This window comes from Melozone crissalis, unplaced genomic scaffold, assembly GCF_028551555.1.
Source record: "Melozone crissalis strain CALT ecotype California unplaced genomic scaffold, PUWL_Pcris_2 ptg000212l_1, whole genome shotgun sequence".
NCBI lineage: Eukaryota > Metazoa > Chordata > Aves > Passeriformes > Passerellidae > Melozone > Melozone crissalis.
In genome coordinates this window covers 505,144-520,179 of record NW_026535975.1, presented here as the reverse complement: position 1 = coordinate 520,179, position 15,036 = coordinate 505,144, and the positions used below count along the sequence as shown (strand labels likewise).

General features: G+C 41.2%; 1 long non-coding RNA gene across 1 annotated transcript; it reads right to left on the bottom strand.

The window, feature by feature from the left end:
- LOC128949274 (uncharacterized) lies at positions 1-1,854 on the bottom strand. The gene is made up of 3 exons (XR_008484189.1): positions 1,785-1,854; positions 240-354; positions 1-87 (listed from the first exon to the last, which is right to left on the bottom strand). It is a non-coding gene; the product is annotated as an uncharacterized LOC128949274 (long non-coding RNA).
- Positions 1,855-15,036: the final 13,182 nt, after the last annotated feature.

Here is a 15,036-nt window from a genome sequence, read left to right as displayed (position 1 = left end):
TTCTTTGTTTTTCTCCTTCTTTTCAAAATCCTCTTTAGAAAGGACAAGTTCATGAACATCCTGAGATGCTGCAGGTTTGCTTATCATCTGATTTTATTAAAGAAACAGCATTTAAAATCAAAATAAGACTTAAAATTAACATAATAAAATACTTTAATGCTGTGATTAAAAATTAGGAAGTAACAATCTGATTGTGTGCCAACATTCTAAAATAAAATTAAAGTCAGACATTGACTTACTCTGGCAGACTGTCCCACGAAGAACACTGCTTGCTTGCCTCCAACTCCAAAATACGAGATATCACTATTTAAACTACGAGGCACTGGCAGAGGGCGTACATATCCTGAGTGATCACTGAGAATAAGAGTGTCTTTAATAAATTTTTTCAAGACAAAAGTAATTAAAAAAACCCAAAGATACTTTTGATCTAAAGCTTCTACTAAATTCTTCCTCCTGGCATTTTGGTAAAAAATTCTTCACTTTATACATTTTAAAACTGCAAGCTTAAAACATATGTGCCTGAAATTCTTGATGTACTCTTTTTAAAAGGATAATGACAGAGTAAGTATTTTCCCAACTCATCTTATAAAACATTTCTGCCCCCTTCTCACAAACCAAATCTTACTAAATAAAAATGGCTTAAAAAGCAAGCCTCATTTTTCTGACAGCATCCTTTCATAAAAATACTTTTGAGTCAAAGTGAAAAATAATGCCAACCAACTATTAAATGGAGACTTGGAGAGATAACATATGCTATCAGTAGTGAAATTCCATGCCTTCTAAGTCACCTTGAACAGCCTTATCTAGTTTAGGAAAATGTTTATTTTTAAATCACAGCAGTCCCAAATGAAAATAAGGTGTAGATAATTTAGACCTCTGTTTCAATTAAGTGGTAGTAATCTACAGTTTAAATCTGCATTTTAGGAATACTAAATTTACTAAAGTTGCCTGCAGCAATTTCAAAAACATTGAGTTTCTTTACAAGTGACCCAGAATCACTTTTTATGCACTTATCTCCAAATGCTTAAAAGACATTCACTTTCTATTTGGAGATGTTTTCAATTCCCCCAGCTATATTATCACTTCCCACAGCTGTATTACTTTTTACACTATCTGCTCATATGACAAATTAGTTATGACTGAGACTGTAATTATCATCTTCACATTTACAATCCTAGGCTTAAGGTATTAAAATGTGACCAAAGCTCAAAAACTGTACATAACTGATTTTGTGGAATTTTATACACTAGGATTAAGCCTGGCACCACACAACCTCCACTTTCTTCTTTAAATGCAAAACATGAATTTTGTGTAGCCTGCATCAAAAAATAGACATCTCCAGGTATAATTTATAATACATTATACAGAATTAAAATTTAAACTAAAAAAAGAAAATTTGAACTAAAACCACCTGTTTTGCAGTAGCTTAAATATTGAATGTATCCTTTAATGCACCACTGAAAGGTTTTCAGGTAAGAGATGAACATGGTACAAAAACCCCTTGCAGGACATAGCACGTCCCAAACTGTATGCAGGCAAGCAAAAGACAGTTTAGAAAAGGTCCCAAAACCAAAAAAGTATTCAGTGTGTCACAAGAATAGAAGACCAGTTTTGTGTCATAACGCTTCTCTATTGCCTACTTTAAAAAAGTATGGGTCTATTTAGGTAATCATAAAATGACAGGGTTTAGCTGAGTGTTGGTATACAGCTATGCCTTAAGAACATATTTTATGGACCTTTGCAGAGCTTGCTAATTGTTGTAGAAATATATAGAACTTGCTAACCTTTCAGAGTCACCTTGTCTTGTAAACTTTGACAATCTATATACAGCCCAGTTGTTAAGCTGTTTAGAAGCCATTCCACTTCCATTATCAATCACAGCAACAGCTGGTTTTCCTTGGGAATCATCAAACAGCTGTTGGGAGAAAAACACACAGCACAAATCAACAAGGAGCAACAGGGAAAAGAAAGGATAATGCAAACTATGTCTGAAAACACTGAAGTATTTTTATCTTACCAATTTTATCTGTATACTCCGAATGCCAGTATTTTGACAGGTAGCTGATAGAGAATTGTCAATCAATTCAGCAAGGGCAAATGCTAAAAAAATTGACAAAAAAACCCTATTAGTGCTCAGGAAACAGACACCCACTTATAGTAGTTTCTTTCAACAATTAGGAAAACACATTGCCTAAACACAGACAAGACCTAAGCACAGTCAGAACAATCAAAATCACATAACATCTTGTTTAAAAAAATTAAACAGCTTTTCTACATGTACTTTATGATTTGTTTTATCACTAAGTCTCTCATATCTCTTAATGGCAATATCACAATTATTAGAAAGAACAATGATAAACTAACCATCTCCTTAACAAAAGACAGATTTGTCCCTTTCATGATTAGAAATCAATTTTTATGATGCATATGTGAGTCAAAAGTACATAAAAATAGACTCTGACTTGTTAAAATATTGAAGGAAGAATGAATTAACTGAAGAAAATTGAATTGAAATTTTGTGAAACATTTAAAACTGCAGTGTTAATTTTTTATAGAAAACAAAGAAAATTGTAGAAATGGTTGAAGGATTTCAGTGAATGGTAAATACAACCAAATTTCTGTCAGATCCATATTGCAATACACTGCAGAAATAGTCAGGCAAACTGTTTGCAGAGATTTGTTGTTTCTAACCATTAATGTTTGGAGCACTTACCTAATTAAAGTAAAACTACCTATGTTTACTGGAAAATTGCATTTAATCTGAAAAAAATACATCAAATTCAGATTAACTCAATCTGACTGACCAGCTTTAGTGAACAGACATTTCCAGTCGGTCTCTTTAAAAAGGAAACCTTATTGCCTACAATTTGCAGAGTTCTTCAGAATGCTACAGTGCAATTTACACTGGCCCCACACTTCAGACATGTAAAAGAAAGCCCTTGAGTATCAGTGCAACACAGCAACACTGAAGCACATGGCATTTTCCCTCAAGGGGTTATCTAAATACAAAAACCGTTCTGCACTTTTTTGCAACTTTCTTCATTGCAGAATAGTTGTGCATCTGTTATGTGATCCATATTTACTATTCCATAGCAAAGAACAATGGCCCTTCATCAACATTCAGAATTGGTTAGGTATTGGTTTAGTACTTCAGTCTTCCCCATGTCAGCTGCCCCTAGACCTCCTCACCTCACATTTCATTTATTTAGGGTGCAACTTTTTTTGTCATCCTTTTCTAATGTATCTGTAAAACCCATATCATCCCTCCTCCCATCCCTTGCCAAATTTGCTCCAGCTGTGCCTTAGGGTTCCTGATCTCATCTGTATATTCCCAGGCAACAGCCCTGTATTATCCTCTAGCTTGCTTGCTAGCTATTATTGCTACATTATTGTCTAGCTTGCTATTATTCTATCGCTTGCTTCCACCAGCTGTGCAATTCTCTCTTGTGTTTCAGTTTGACCAGGAGGTCTTTACTCTGCCATGCTATTCTCCTGCCTTCTACACCCGATTTCTTCCACATAGAAATCAATAGTTCTTGTGCTCTGAAAAGTCATTTAAGCAACTGCAAGCACTCTTCTTTATCACCAAGGATGCTCCCCGGTGTCCCATGAACTGCACCCTTTAACATCCTTTAACAACTGAAAGGTCTTTTCTTAAGGTTTAGAGTCCTTACAATACTTTACACTTTCCTATTTAATCAAATTCCACCAGGGTGTGGTTGCTACAGATGAGGCCCAGCTTGGCCTTTCCAGTTTCTCCGTATTGGAAAGCCACAGGTCCACTACTGGCTGCTGGCAGGAATAAAGTGCAATCACAGATCTCCACAGAATGTCTGCTCTCAGTGGGCTTACACAGCAATTCCTGTGCACAGGGATGGATGTACCACTGACTCAACAGTACCACCAAACCCGAACCAAAATAGTGCCTTTGCTGGGGCATGGAACAAATGATGTGCACAGAGAGGAAAGGGGAAAGACTGGTCCTTAAAAATAACAGCTGCTATTTATAAACATTTTTTCATTGTTTTAAAACAACAGGAATGGTATCATGCTTGAGTCTTGATATTTTTTGAATTTTTTTCTGTGAAATTTTGAACCTGCCGTACCTGTGAACTACATAGTACTTAGAAGGTAAACACAGCCACAGACAGAATTTTCAAAGAAGCCATGAACAGAAAGTAATTTATTCAATAAAACAATACAAAATGGCGATTACATATTTCATGCACCACTTAAAAAAAAACTGATTAAAGCAGCATCTTTTTAAAGAAATACTTGCTCTTTTTGGTAAATTAAGCCCTGTAGCACCCCAGATGGGAGGGCACAAAACATTCTATAGTAGCTCACACAAAAACTGTTCATTAAATTCAAACACAAAGTCTACAGTTTAGTACAGGAGACAAAAACTTGATAACACAAATGCTGACCTGTCTGAATGACATGCACAAGATTATTCTGAAGAGCACTGCATCAGGCAACTTCTGCTCTCAAAACAAGTACGGGGTTAGCCCCAGGTAATCTGTGTATTGTCCTAAGCGTTGCCTGTTCAGCATTTAACAACAACATTTAAATTAATATCTTTTCACATTTCCAAGCTTTAGAATGCAAGTTTTCTCAAGTGACAGCTATATATATATATATATATATATAATTTTTTCCTATCATTTACAGACTTTGTGACAGAAGATACTTAGTATAACTGTTATCATACAAACTCATCAAAATCATGTTTGTGAAACTGAATTTGAAGCAATTCTTGGCAGACTATTACAGGATTTGTACTTTCAGTTAATTACTGTACATCATAGAGCACAAACAGTTATCATGTGACCTTTATGATCAATATAAGAAATAACTGTAATTATTTTGTCATCTAAGATACTTACTGAAGTTATCTTCTGTGATTTCCTTCCTATTTGTTGTGGTGATAACAAAGGTTTCATCAGAAGGTATGCCAAATGCCTACAAAAATTGAAGGTTATTTAGTTATGATAACTAAGTAGTCCAAAAACTATTCAGATACATTAAAACAAAAAAAGGCAAAGTCCATTTACTTTGTCACAAGCTATTGATGAGTAATCACATAATCTCTTAGAACACAGTGGAATTTAGGATCGTTTGTTTTCTCAATTTAACCAAACCTGTTCATACTAGGGTATGCTCTTTTAACTGCATAAAATAAAAATATGCTCTAGTGAGCAACAGGAATTTTAAGGAGGAAGAACTGTCTTATAGATAACCCACTTGAGGGCAGAGGAACAAGACTGTGAAATTACAACAACAGTTTTGATCTAGATGGTGTCCCATATTTGACTGCACTCCTGAGACACCAAACCAACCTAATATTTCTTAACATTGGATATTAAAGTCTTTGTTCTTCAATTATATCATACATCTAAAAAAATAAATTTCTTTCAGAAAAAATTCTTTACTGTTAAAACACTGAAGTTTATTTTTCTGAACCTAAACAATCTTTGCCACTTTGATGCCTTCTTCTGAATGTGTTTACTGTAGCTTTAGACTTTTTATCCTGCTTTCTACATGCATTTAAATGTTCTGCTTTTACTTTCATTTTTACATCCTGATGATCAACACTAATCTCTCCCAAAATAATAAAATAAATATCTGTACCTTCTCCTGCCTTTCCAATGTTTGAAACTCAAGTAAAATCAACCCTGGTCTCATCAAACTCCATCAACCCAGTCAGTCTTGCAGTGACAATTCAGACAAGTACTTTATGCACTTCCAGCCAGATTCTGCCCTGAAGGAAGCTCCAGCATTCTCTGCAGCAGCTTGCCCTCATCATTTCCCACATCTCTCTTTCCATCCCTATTACTCAGACTCATGAAAATACTTTTAAACCCTACTTATGGTTTCATTAAGAGCCTACTTTCCATATTTCAGTTACTTTCTCCCTGTGACCACATTAAAGTTACAGTTATTATCCATCAGCAAAATTAGAAAAAAATGGTGAACTTCTCACAGTACTTGGTGCAAGTGAAACTAATGCAGATGACAGAGACTGATATTCAGACTTAAGAACCTGGAGTAATACTTTTTAACTCCTCTGAATTCAGATCACTTCAATTTTACCTCTCACATTACACAAATTTCCACACAGCAAATCTGTACAGGAAAAACTATAAAACTGCTCAGAGCAAGAAAACTAAGCATTAAAATATATGGATTTTAGAAAGCTAACATTCTACAGTGCCATTTGAGGTCAGTGGTTAATACAGAGTAACTGCTGAGTTTTACATTTGAAAGCACAGACAAGCTCCAGCTATAACTACAGCTTCCTTGTTTTCTCACTCTCCCAAAGGCTATTCTGCTCTCACACCCTTATGAAGAGTGCAATATTTACTTTAAGGCAGCAAGAAGTTAGGATCAGCTAGTGCAGGTACAAGGCAGCAGCCTGCTATGGAAGCAGGGGCAGCCTCATCCTTCTGGTCCTCCCCCCATTCCACGGGAGAGCCTCAGTTAAACCAACCCAAACAGCCTGGCAGGCTATGCTTTAATTTCCTGGGTGAACCCAGCATTTCAGCGTCCACTGGCAGCAGGTCCTTTCCACTTCACAAACTACTAGGTAGGCAGGTACACACACCAAGTTTGGCAGTCTGGACTGCAGATTACTGTTTTTCTTGTCCATGCCACAGTTTGTCAGGCCATATCCTTTGTAAACTTTGGGGATTACTCAGTTTGAATGCTTCACTTTTGTATCAGACTTACTTGTTTTACTCCCTCCCTCCCTCTCTCCTACATTCTTGGTTATCCTAGTCCCTGTCTCTTCCCACTATGCCAGGTAGCAGTGAAGCAGCTGCACTGCTGTGCCAGTATGTGGACCTGATTTCCAGAACGAGAAGCTGCTGGTGATTCCTGAATTCAAGTGAACCTACTGGGCAATTTACTTGTACAGTTGGCAATTTTCATTCAGTTCTAACAGACAGCGTTTGGTCAAATGTTTAATTTCTCAGTAAGATTTGTGCATGTAAGAGATAACATGGTATCTTCTGTTGAAGTAAGAAGTTCAGGTTTCACTGCCATGTCTTTTTCAGCCCAGCATGGTGCCCTTTTCCAAGAAAGTACTGAAGATGTACACAACTCAATTTGATAACATTCATGAGACAACCCAGAAACACATTCAAGGATGTGTTAGTGAGGATGTCTTAGTGAGGACCTGGGACTAAGCACTCATGGTAGCAGGGCAGGATGAGAACAGTCATGTCTAATCATAATCTCATAAGCTTCCCTAATGTCACAACACAAACATATATAATATATTTGGACACCAACAAAGAGGAATCCAAAAGTCTCTAGAAAAGCAGCTGAAATTAAAAATAAAGGTAGAAATTATTTCTAAGCATTTCTTAGAGTTAAAATCAAAAAATTGTATATTTCAGAAATACACAGGAGCCCATATCTTCTGGTCAAATGGTTTTTAGAGACTATCTGCAGACAAAAACTCACAATGAACACTAACGCTCTAAAAATATTTTCCAACCATCCTTTATTGACAGCACCATCTCCATCTAAAGAACAAATTACCGAGGATATCATTTGCAGAACTTCAACGTCCTTGTCCTCTGTCATACTTAAAAGCTTCACATTAGTTCAGTTGATACACTTCTAAATATTTACAAAAAGTAATCAATAAAAGATGTTAAGAAGTTAAGAACTAAGAGTTTAACAGAAACACCTAGAACATTGCTATGTATCACAAGATCCAGTAATAGAATAGGTTTCTGAGACGCCTTAAAGCTTTATCACAATTTTGGTGGAAAAAGAGGAAAAACAGAAAAGAGGCAAATGGTATGACACATCATCTCTACAGAAGTCACAAGTGTATTTGTCCAGAATGATGCATTAACTCACACATCTTTTCAAGATTTGCAACTTTTAGCAAGCAGAAAGAAGCTTGGGACCCCAGAATTTCTACAACGAGCATGTTACTAGACTGTTTAGACAGTAACTTCCACAAGACCTTCACAAACTACCATATCTAAAATCACAATCACAAATATTCAGTGCAGCTATCAGCCAAAATTTGAACATTAACTTCATGCCAGCCTCTCCTACCAAAATACTTTGTATGGCACCACTTGTTAAAGGAACAAGAATTCAGAAACCACTCTTCAAAACCAGAATATATTTAGTCACATCTAACAACTGCACCTGGATAACTAATCCTAAAGACTGCAGGTACTCTTCATCTGACTGTGTTGCCAACACTTGAATTTGACCAGGAACCTACAAGCCACTCAGCTTTCCAAATCAACTGATACACATAAGGCTGTACCTAAGTGCACAAAGGTAGGCAAACTGCATCCTTCTTCCCATCAAAACACCAGTAACAATTTCAGTGATGTCTGAAATACAGTGTGACAGTGTTGGAAAAAAAATTACAGCATTGCTGCATCTTACAGTATTTCCAGCAGTGTCTTTAAAAATCAATGAGAAACTTGCTTTGCGTATGCATAGCATGTTTAAAATACACCTATTCTTAGTTTCTGGTTACACAGAATTGCTAAAATTGCTAAACAAACATAGGGTTTAAAATACAAAAATACAATTATTGCAAGATGGACTGATTTTATCATTAATGGAAGTATCTCTATTAAGCATTTATCAGAATGATGTTTTGGTGATACAAACTTGCAGAAGTTCCTAATATTTTTTCTTTGATTGCAAATAATTTGATTATACTTATTTATTATGCATTGTAAGCAAATATTCACCAAAATTTTCACTTATTTCTTGTCTTGATTTGATATTACACTTATGCTTATTTTCCATATACCATCTTGATGAATATCCTTTTCTGCTTCATGGCTCACTGAGACATTGGAATTTATTTGGGTGGATTGGCAAAATCTATTTAAATATCTATTTAAATAGTAAGTAGGTTAGTATACAACGGGAAGCTTGACAAAAGACTAAAAGCAAAAAAAATTGTTTTATTGTAATACTTGTTGAGTATTTAATGACAGATATTTACTTTTTACACAGATTACAGATCTATGCTTCCTTTTTTTCACACAAGGAGATCACAACAATGAGGAGAAGCTTCAGAAGAATTAAGGAAGCATTGACCAATGACTTTGGATCCTGTACAAGCAGTAACCCTAACCTCAGTACCATTAACTGTCCTCAGACGGGTAGTTCACCTCAAAGCCTCTTAAAAATCCCTCCACACGTGGCAAAACTTCTGTGCAGTTTTCAGCACAGACCCTTTCTGCTATCAAAGGAGCATGACCTCTCTAAGTGACTGAAGGATTTCTGCCATCTCAGCAACAAACGGAAGTGTTCCAGTTCCACTGCGCACCTGGATAAGGTGAGCAAGGAATCTCAGATTAGCTGCCAACAGTTTAGCTACATTTTGCTTACTGCTACTAAGTGTTTTTGAATTAATACTCTAAACATCAGGACAAGCAGTAGGGTACAGACCTAACAGAAGACAACAATAAGGAGCACAAGAAACAGCACTGCCAAGAAGAAGCAACACACAGCACTTAACACCCTTATGCACCTTAAAACTTTATGATTCTGTAGACTGAAATTATATGACTGCTCCACATGGGCACAAACGGAATACTCAAGCTAGTATTATTCTTAATTAAGAGCTTTCTGCTTTAGGATTGATCACTACAAGGATGAAGAACAAAGACCATATAAGCTCCACCCTCTTATAAGATTTTTTTCCCTAAATCTTCCCTCCTGCAACACTGAGAATGAAAGGCTAATTTATCATTATATAAAGCCACTTCCAACTACACAGACATACATTAACTACTTAGGGGATAGCAAAAACCCAAAAATTTGCTTAAAACCCCCTCCCAAAATGTTAAAATTTAATTAAGAATATTTTAGTAATAACAGAGGAATATTTTATATGACAACAGACACAACATGCATAAGCTCCTAAATCAGCCTCTGAAGTGGCTGAATCAATTCTGCTCCACAAACAAGAAAATACCTTCTCTCTGCATTATGAAAAAACATCCCTAAGTCACAGAAGTAGCAGCCTAAGACCATGCCTTCAGGCACTTAAGTATTTTCAACTCAGGATCCTCGCATATCACAATCAGGTTTAATTTCATAATTTTTTGTAGGATTTGACTCCTATCCATCCAGATCTACCCAGAAAAATCCTCTTGTGCCATAGGAAGATGTTCACAACATAAACAGTTCCAACACCTTAATATTTCTGGCATCCTTGTCAGCCATGACCACATGGGAGCACATTTGCTGCTACACTCACATCATTCAGTTGCGTGACAAATTGCCAAAGTCCATTGAAAGCTGAGCCTGTACTGAGGCTGAGCCACCAGACAGGAGACCGTGGAAACAACATTGCTGCATACTTGGTATCTGCCCAATCAAGCAGTCTGACAGTACCTAACAGCTTTAATTGTCTAAAAGTGACTACAACATTCCACTTCAATTTAGTTTGAACTAACTCAAAATCCGCTTAACAAAAGAATCATTCTTCCTCAGCTTTCATTACTTCCCTGCTGTTTTCAGCACCAGGAACCTAGGAAAGTCTGTCCCAAGCCAGTGAACCCATTCATCACTTTCTCCTAAAAGTAATTAGCTGCAACTTTCAAGATGCCAGAAATGGAGAACTTTGGAGTGCAACACTCAGAGAAACATAATTTACAAAGCTCCTGGAGCACTGAGATGCTAAAATGTTCTTCCAGAAGTCCTAGAACTTGTATATTGTTGGTGTGGGAGACATGAGGTAGCAAACATCCCAACCCTCTGCCTGTCCAGTTTTCACTGTACCAACATTTAGAGGTCATGCCAATCCACCTGTCTCAGCATTTTGTCAGAGTCAGATGCCCCACATATCAGATGATGACAGTTCCAAAGTGCAAGGAGTCATTACACTGAAAGTAGCAGTGACAGAGGCATCTCTGACCACACTCACTGATGGCAAATGTTATAGGTAAAAGTTAAGTTACGTTAAATTAGGGTATAGTTCAATTATATTAATTATGTTATATTAATTGGATTATGTTAAGGGGGGCGGCTGATTAGAATATTCTAGGACAAGGGTCGAGGGCTTGGTGGAAGGGCGATCTGGTGGGGTAAGGCGAGGTTGAAGAGGGATTGGATGGAAGATCTGACCAATCATTTGAAGCCCTGCAGAAACGATTGGTCCAGAATGAAGGCATTAAAGACCAATGAGAAGCCTGGAAATGGACCAATCACCATGCGGATCCAAAATGGACCAATCCTGGACTCAAAGGGGCCTATAAATGGGGGGAGTTCGATAGGGTCGGGGGTTCTTCTTTTTGGAGACTTGTTTTGTGGGGACGACTCAGTGCACTTGGGGTTAGCGCACTGTTCTGGTTTTGGCTTGCTGTGTGGGTGCCTGGGCTTATCCTGGGCACGCCGTTCCTTGTAGCTATTTTAATAAACGAGAACCTCTTTCTCCAGAGAAAGTTTGGCCTCGTTCATATTCATAACAGTAAACACATTATTGGAGAAGGTGTTTCTCTAAGAGAATAATCAGCTGAGGTTCTTGCTGCATAAGTTTGTAAGAGCACAGACTCTATTATCCTTAAGACGCAAAACAGCCACCAGGACTGGTAACAAGGCTTGTAATATTAAACATAGTAAAAAAACTACACTTGAAAATTTTACTTTCACAGGCAGCACATTCAAACTCAGCAAGGTCTGCTTTGCAGCATCAGGCTTCTCACACGCTTGGCTGCCCATGCAAGAAGTCTGCCTAACAGCATTAAGGTACCAACTTCAAAACATCAAAACGTTTCTCTGGTAAAAAAATCCCTAAAGCTGTTTGTACCCGAGATCTGTCACAGCTGGTGATAATGGCTTAGTTCTTAATAAAACTGCAAATATGCCAAAAGCTCCGTGAACTGAACACCATGTGGACGTATGGAAACATTAAGTCACTGGAGTGTGCAGTATATGTAAAAAAACCCAGAAAAGACAGACTCCGTTCTAGAACAAATTGTAAATTAGTGTTAAACTCAGCTCGTCGATAAAGTGCAAAATTAAGAGAAAGAGGGGTGGGTTCATCAGGTACATATTTGCCTCAATAGAAACTAAAATTAAATTTTTTATCAGACTAAATTAGTACAGAAATTAAGAGCTGATTTTCCTGCTCATTTCACATGGCAAAACATGCAGGTAGCTAAGAGGTTTATGGCATTCACCACTCGCTCAGAAAACGAAACCATGACAGAAACGGGCGATGCCTACTGGCAGCGCCAGCAAACTACTGAGAACAGCCCGTACGCGGAAAACAATCTCCACCTTCCCGAGCTGTGAAGACGGAGTAAGTTTCGTTTCGCGTTACGACAGAGAAAAAGAACCAAAAGGACACGCGACAGAGCAAAGGCGCCGCCAGACACGGTATTTAAATGGCAGCCACGGCTGCAGACGGGAAACGGCGCTCATCGCCAACACTCTGGACAACAGAAACAGAGCCACAGAACCATCTCGGTTGGAAGCGACCTGTGAGACCCCCGAGCCGGCGCCGTGACCGAGCACCAAGCACCGCGTCAGCTACAAACGCCCTCCGGAGCGCGGCACCGCGCCCGCCGCCGCCGCTCCCCGCGCGGGGGCGCTGGGGGGCCGCCCGCTGCCTTCCCGCCCTCCGCCAGGGGCTGCTCCCACCGCCGCCCCGCACCGGCCTCTCGGGCTGCGGGAGAAAGGCGACAGCGACGGGGCGGCCGCGGGCTCTCCGCCATTGCCGCCCACCTATCCCGGCAACAAAGCTGGCGGGCAGGCGGCGGGCGCGGTGGCCCCCGAGCAGGCTGTGACACCCCCGCCCCTCCCCGGCCGCCCCCCAGCCCCAGCGCCTCACGGACGGCCGCTCACTCGTGAAACAACGCCACCGATGTGCCCGCCCTGCCGCGTACCTGGCAGATGGCGCTACGGAAAGCGCGGTAGTTGTCCTTGCCGTAGCTGAGCACTTTCTCATCTGGGTCCGCCTGCTCCCGGCGCCGGTCGAAGAGGAACGGATCCCTGTTGCCCCTAGGGGTCAGCAGCGCCGGCCTGCGAGGTGCGTGGCTGCCTCCCGCCGCTGCTGCCATGTTGGGGAGCTGAGGAGACTGAAAGCGTCCTGCAACGATGGCGGCAGCGACGGCTGCTGCTGCCGCGCCCGCCAGCGCCCCCGCCCGGCAAAATACATCCCGGCAGGGGAAGGAGGAGGCGGAGCTGGCCCGGAAGCCGGCGAAGGAAGCACCATGGAGGACTGAAAGGAGAGGGTGGGAGTTAGGGAAGGAGAGGGACGGCGGTGACTGAGCTGCCGGCCGTGCGGAGTGGTGCCAGGGGGCGCGGGGCAGGGGGGTGGGAAAGGCCTGGCAACAAAAGCGCCACTTCGGCGGTGTGATCTCGGAATGAGTTAGCGCCCTCCGCCTCGTTCCACTTCCGCCGCCGGGTGGAGCAGGAGTGGGATCGGGATCGTCATCGTCATCGGGATCTTCATCTTCGCCGTAGAAAGCACAGGCGGGGTGGGCTGTGGCAGTGCGTGCTGCTCCCGCGTTCGCTGCCCGCCGGCCGTTGCGCGCAGTGCAAGCAGGACCAGCGGGAGCGCTCCCGTCTCCGGCGAGCGCGCTCTCGTCACCCGGCAGCGGCCAGGGAGGGACCAGAGGTGTGAAGTCCCGCTTCGTCTGCCGTAAAATAAAGCGGCCAGTCTGGATCCCAACGGTGTTGTTTTACACAATCACAGAATCTCAGAACGGTCAAGTTGGACGGGACCAGAGTGGGTCACCTGGTCAAATCTGTGCTCAAAGAGAGTCATCCCAGAGCAAAGAATTGTGCCCAGGTGGTTCTTGAGTGTCTCCAGTGGGGCAGACTCCACAACCTCTCTGGACAATCTGTTCCAGTGTGCAGTCACTTGCACAGTAAAGCTCTTCCTCATGTTCAGGTGGAGCTTCCTGTGCATCAGTTTCTGCCAGTTGCCTCTTGCCCTACTGCTTAGAACGACGGAGGAGAGCCTGGCTCCATCCTCTTGGCACCACCCTTTAGATATGTGCACACATTGGTGGGGTTGTCTCTTACTTGTCTCTTCCTGAGGCTGAACAGGCCCAAATCTGTCCTTGTAAGAGAAGTACTCCAGTCCCTCAATTGCCTTTGTTGCCTTCCGCTATATTCACTGCAGGAGATCCATGTATTCTACTGAGGAGCCCAGAACTGGACATGGAACACCAATTGTGGCCCCATTGGGGTTGAATAGAGGAGTAGGATCACCTTCCTTGACCTGTTAGTGATGCTCCCTTCCTAGTGTATCCCAGGATCCCTTTCTTGGCCACAAGGGGACTGCTGGCTCATGGACAGCTTGTTGTCCACCAGGACCACCAGGTCCTTCTTTGCAGAGCTGCTTTGCAGCAGGTCAACCCCCAGTTTGTGCTGGTACAGGGTGTTATTCTTCCCATGCCAGAACCTGTGTGTACCTTGGTTAAACTTCAGAAGGTTCTTTGTCCATTTCTCCACCCTGTTGAGGTCCTTCTGAAGGATGGCACAGCCCTCTGGGGTATCAGCCACTCCTCCTAGCTTTGTGTTACCAGTTAACTCGCTGAGGAGGCCTCTGTCCCTTCATCCAAGTCATTGATGGACAAATTAAACAGTACTGGACCCAGTATTGAGTTTTGGGGGACAACACTAATGACAGGCCTCCAAATATACCCTGTGCCACTGATCATGACCTTCTGGGATCTGCCAGTCACCTAGTTTTCAATCTACCCCACTGTCCACTCATCCAACCCTCACAAAAGTGTAGCTGCTTCTGTTCCAAGGAGTCTTGGTTTTGAGGAAAGGATTGTGATGGCATGTAGGGGAGGTTTGTAAATCAGTAGAGGTGACAAATGAGTAACAAAAATTCTTGTCTTTTGAACACTTCTAAGGTCTTCTGATGTCCAACCTCAACCTCTCCTGGCACAGCTTGAATCTATATCCTCTTGTCCTGCCACTTGTGCTTTGGGAGAAGAGACTTACCACCACATGGCTACAGCCTCCCTTCAGGTGGTTGTAGAGAGAGATAAGGCCTCCCCTGAGCCTCCTTTT